The sequence below is a fragment of the Mustelus asterias genome, chromosome 3 (genome assembly GCF_964213995.1).
Source record: "Mustelus asterias chromosome 3, sMusAst1.hap1.1, whole genome shotgun sequence".
In the NCBI taxonomy this organism is placed as follows: Eukaryota; Metazoa; Chordata; class Chondrichthyes; order Carcharhiniformes; family Triakidae; genus Mustelus; species Mustelus asterias.
In genome coordinates, this window is record NC_135803.1 from 143,361,394 (window position 1) to 143,367,393 (window position 6,000).

The following is a 6,000-nucleotide window of genomic DNA, read 5'->3' on the forward strand; positions in this document are numbered from 1 at the left end:
ACACAGAAACAGGCAAACAGCCCAACAGGCCCATGTTGGTCTTTATAGAATCACGGAAGTGCAGAAGGAGGCCATTCGGCCCCCAATGAGTCTGCACTGTCCTCTGACAGAGTACCTTACCAAGGCCCATCTCCCCGCCCTAACCCCATAACCAGGTATTTGATTTGATTTGATTTATTGTCACATGTATTAATATACAGTGAAAAGTATTGTTTCTTGCGTGCTATGCAGTCAAAACATGTTTCTACTTCTGGGAGAGACAGGAACAAGGAGACACAGTTTAAGAATAAGGGAACTCTCTTTTATGGTGGAGATGGGGAGAAACCTTTTTCTCAGTGCCGAAAGTCTGTGGCATTCTCTTTCCCAGAAAACAGTGAAAGTTGGATCTTCAAAGCAGAGTTGGACAGCTTTTTTGATAAGACAAGGGAGTTATGGGGGAGGCGGATGGCAAAGTGGAGATGAGATCACAGTAAGATCAGCCATGACCTTATTGAATGTTGGAGCAAGCTTGAAGGGCTGAATGGGCTACTCCTGCTCTTAAGTACGATGCTCCTTTATCCTTCTGTTCTTTTCTCCCCTATGTGTCTACTGAACTTCTCCTTAAATGCATTCATGTCATTTCCCTCATATAATTCTTACGGAAGCGAATTCCACATTCTACCTGGATAAAGAAGTTTGTTCTGAATTTTTATTGGTGACTACCTTATATTTATGGCACTAGTTTTAGTCTCTGCCACAAGTATCTACCATAGCAAACAATTGCACACTTTTAAGGCCTCAGTTTGGATCATCTCTCAGCATTCAGGCAGTTTGCAGTTTATTACCATGTTGGATGGGAACTCTATGTTATTCCCATGATAAAAGTTTAGGGGGTCATTGTGTGGCTCTCTAGGTGAGAATTGCCCAGGTGTGAAATAACTTGGGATTTCAGGTTGTTTCAACAAAATAAGTTAACAATCCATTTGCTAAGGACTTGAAGACTCTGCTGGGTACAGTTATTGATAAGTGGTATAGATGGATAATTTTGCTTTTTTTAATCTTATTTATCCAGAGGTATATTAGATACCAAAGTGTAATGTCTCAGGAAGCCTGACCATAAAGGAGCATAGTTTATTACAGAATGCAAAGTAAAACCACTACCGTGCTGTACACACATGAGTCCCTGCCTGGGACTCCAGTTCAGCAGGCCCAGTCCTGGGCCTGCCTTATAAAAGGCTCAGGTAATGAGTTCCAGCTGGGAAGGCAGGCCACACGGAAACTCATACTCAATGAGCCCCAAAGGGAGATGAATCATCATGGGAGCAAAGGGGGAACCCTCGGGCTCGGGTGGGGGAGAGGGGGGAGGGGCGGGTTGGTGTGGGCGGTGTGATAACTCAGGATCAATCAATGATTCCCCACGAGCCTCATAGGGGTTATCACACCACCCCCACCCGAGTCTAAGGGTTCCCCCCTCACTCCCATGATGTTGGGGCCTTCTTTGTCTGTGGCTTCATCTCCATTCCTTGTAGAGTCTGGTTGGGGGGCGTGTAACGGATAGGTGAATGCCTCTTCCGCAAGGAGTGTCGAAGAGCCACTACAGGGAGCTCATCCTTGGTGGCAATCTCTGACTGGGTGTCCGCCACCTCTCTCCCCATGTCCGAGACAGAATCTTCATCGTCCAGATGACTGGCTCTTGAGTTTTTAGAGGGCGGAGTTTCCTGTCCACAGGCCCGTATGAAGGACGCTGACATGCCCATAGTAACAATTGCCTCTGCAGAGGGTTTCCTGCGAGGTGATCTATGTTCTTCTTTAAGGTCTTTTATCCTGTTTGCCCAGAACAAATATCTAATTCTTTTGGCATACTGGGGCCAATCCTCCACATCTGCATCATAATGTTCCAGTTTCCCAAACAGCAGCATTTTCAATATCTCCCCATCACTGTTTTACCGGATTCAGGCTGTCTGAAACTTTTCTTGTTCCTTGTTGACAATGTAATGACTCAGGAAGCTCAACTGGAAAGGGTCATAGTTTATTCCAGAATGCAAAATAAAAACCATTCCCATGGTATACACACACTAGTCTCTGCCAGGGATGACAGTTCAGCTGGCCCAGTCCTGGGCCTGCCTTATGAAAGGCTCAGGCAATGAATTCGAGCAGGCCACTGCCTGTTACCAGGGGAACTCATACTCAACAAGTCCCAGAGGGAGATCAATCGATGATTCGCCATGGACCTCCTGGGGATTATCAAAGGAAGTGAGCAGGGTTTGAAATCACGCTAGATTACTCCAGTTGGCCTTTGGCACTGTAGCTGAATTAGCACAGCATAACATAAATGATGAATTGTTTAAAGCCAAACATCAGTTATCGGAAGGTTGTGGTACATCAGTTAAAGAGGTAAGGCTCCTTTATGAAGGGGAGATGGAGAGGATTCTCCCTGTATAGCTCTGCTATACTGTATAATAAAATTAAAAAGACATCTCTGACATCTCTGGGGTGGCACAGTGGCTAGCACTGCTGCCTCACAGCACCAGGGACGTGTGTTCAATTCCGGCCTCGGGTCACTGTCTGTGTGGAGTTTGCATGTTTTGCCCGTGTCTGTGTGGGTTTCCTCCAGGTGCTCCAGTTTCCTCCCACAGTCCAAAGAATGAGCGGGTTGGGTTGACTGGCCATGCTAAATTGCCCCTTAGTGTCAGGGGGACTAGCTAGGGTAAATACATGGAGTTATGGGAAGAGGGCCTGGGTGGGATTGTGGTCGGTGCAGACTCGATGGGCCAAATGGCCTCCTTCTGCACTGCGGGGTTGAACTCACTTTACTAAAGGTCATTGACCTGAAACATTAACTCTGTTTCTCTCTCCACAGATTCTGCCAAACCCACCGAGTATTTCCAGAATTGTGTTTTTATTTCAGAATGCCAGCACGCAGTGCTTTAACTCTTGTATCAATAGCTCTCTTTTGTTGTACTCCAATTGTAATTCAGTATCCAAAGACTGCACCATATATTACTAAAGCAGCAAAGTGAAAGCAGGGTGGCCCATTCAAAAAATAGTCTCCTAAATGGCCTCTTGGATTAAGGTTGCATGTAGCTGCTGAATAGACTCCTTGTGTGTTCAGGACCTAGAATTACAGGTTTGGTGAGGGCATTGTGTGGGAAAAGTTAAAACCAAAATCTCGGCTAAAAGGTAGGAAGTTCAAACACATACCATCAGAGGAATGACTTGTATTAAAAGTACTTCTTTCTACCCTTACCTTCTCCTTTTGATGTGTGTTATGAAAGGCAGCTTTATTTATCTCTGTGCAATTGCAAAATCTTAGTACAATAAACACAGCTCTATTCATCCCAATGGGATTTGAGTCCCTCACTTAATAAACACAATGTTATTCCTTTCAATGGGTTTTGAAATACAGCTTCATTCACTCTGATAGGTTTTCACTCACAGTAGAAGACAGAGCTCTATTCATTCCAATGGGTTTGCCATCTGCCTTACAATTCTGTCCCTAAAATATCACTGTGGGCAATTTGGCCTGAGCTTGGTGCGCAGCAACCCCTCTGCATGTTCTCAACTCTCCATATTGGTAGGACAAAAAGTTAATGGACAATTGATGGCACTGATTAACTGAAAGCGAGCACTAGAGCCTTTGAGCCCTCAGAAAAAGAGGAAGGTTGGCAAAAAACTGTGTGGAAAGGAATAAAAACAGAAAACAGTGGCGACTGTGGCAACAGATACAACAGATCAGGCGGTATCTGTGGAGAAAGGGAAAAAAGCTAACGTTTCAGGCCTTATTTCCTTTTGTCGGAACCGGAAGATACAGATGAACAGCTTCTAAGGAGGAATCGAGCAAGCAAAAAGGGGCTAAATCGACAACATACACGAGAAAAGAAAAAGAATAATCTCCAAAGTGATTAGGTGGAGAGCAGCAGATGATTGAGGTGGCAGGGTGGCACGGTGGTTAGCACTGCTGCCTCATGGCTCCAGGGACCCGGTTCGATTCCGGCCTTGGGTCACTGTCTGTGTGGAGTTTGCACATTCTCCCTGTGTCTGCGTGCGTTTCCTCCGGGTGCTCCGGTTTCCTCCCACACTCCAAAGATGTGCGGGTTAGGTGAATTGGCCAAGCTAATTGCCCCTTGCTGTCCCTAGATGTGTAGGTTATGGGGATTAGTGGGGAAAATATGTGGGGTTACAGGGATAGGGCGAGGGTAAGATACTCAGAGTCGGTGCAGACTCGATGGGCCTCCTTCTGCACTGTCGGGATTCTACGATTAAATGATAGAAGTGAAAATACCGCAAGGTGATGAGAGGAATTCTAGAGATAAAAAAGACACACAGGATATGTGAATTGTTAAAGCAGTTTATCAGCGGGGGATGGAAGCATTCAATCTGCATGACCTCATCTTTCTACTGGGCAGCATATAGCTAGTGCTCTGCCTGCAGCATTATATTTCCACCACCGACGCTCAGTAGCAGCAGTGTGTGCTATCTACAAGATGCACTGCAACAATTCACCAAAGATCATTAGGCGGCATCTTCCAATTCCACGACCACTTACACCTAGAAGGCCAAGGATAAATGGGAACACTACCACCTGCAAGTTCCCCTCCAAGCCACTCACCGTCCTGACTTGGAAATATATCGCCGTTCCTTCGCAGTTGCTGGGTCAAAATCCTGGAATTCCCTCCCTAATGGCATTGTCGGTCAACCCACAGAACATGGACTGCAGCGATTCAAGAAGGCAGCTCACCACCACCTTCTCAAGGGCAATAACTGCTGGCCAGCCAGTGACGCCCATGTCCCACGAATGAATAAAAAATAACTCCAGGCCTGAACCACAGCTTCCTTTTATTTCTCTGACAGCAGTTGCTGTAGGATGGACCAAGCAATGCTTCCAAAGATGTTGTTTGGAACATGGAGTGGTTATCCCATATTGGTGCCTGTCTGAGAGGGTCTGTACTACTGCTGTCTACCTACCATATTGTTCAACCAGACTCCTGTGTCACTGGACCCTGTATTGGTACTTTAATCATTCACCCATCCTCTGGGTCTTGTATATATTTTAAATCTCTTACAATGCCTTCTTTATTTTGTGCTATTATGAGATAGACAGTTTTTTTTCATTCGTAGGGGAATCAAGGGTTATGGGGAAGGTGCATATGAGGAATGTCAGATAATCCATGGTCCTATTAAAGAGCAGAGCAGGCTCGAGGGGCCAAACAGCCTCCTCCTGTTCCTATTTCTTATGGTCTTATTATCAATCACTTCTGTTATTTAACCATTTCCTGTACTCCAGCTAATTGTTTCCTGACCATTCATTTTCTCAATTTTCCCCATCCTTTTTCCCTTGCTGTATTCTTTCTTATTGTTCATCTGTACCAGTTTCCAGTTCTGATCAAAGTTCTGATATATTGTAGAGCCCTCATGTATCTTTAATTTCTCTTTCATGTCTCTTTGTCTTTTGTGGAGATGCCGGCGTTGGACTGGGGTAAACACAGTAAGAAGTTTAACAACACCAGGTTAAAGTCCAACAGGTTTATTTGTGTGGCTTTTGCTACCAAATAAACCTGTTGGACTTTAACCTGGTGTTGTTAAACTTCTTTCTTTGTCTTTTGCCATTATTACTTCCTTAATCACTTTGCTCACTTTAAAGATCATTCTTTTCTTGTGTAAGAAGTAATATATTTTTATGCCACCTTTTATTTTCTTGTTGTACTTCCCCTTACAAGACGTTTCAATCCCATGCAGCATCTTCCAGTTCTGGCAAGGCTCTTCAGACCTGAGAGCAAACTTTAACCCAACCCATTTCTGCACAGATGCTTGTCTGACCTGCTGTTTCCAGCATTTTCTGTTTTCCTTTCAGATTCCAGGATCCTTTTTGTTTTGCAGTGAAGATTGGTGCAATCCCTGTTTGTTTTTTACAGGACCAAACCATCAACTAATGTTACTCTTCTCAACTTGTAGTCATCAGTAGAGATATATAGAGATATACAGCATCAATATCTAACTCCACTTTATCCTCCTCTCTTCCAG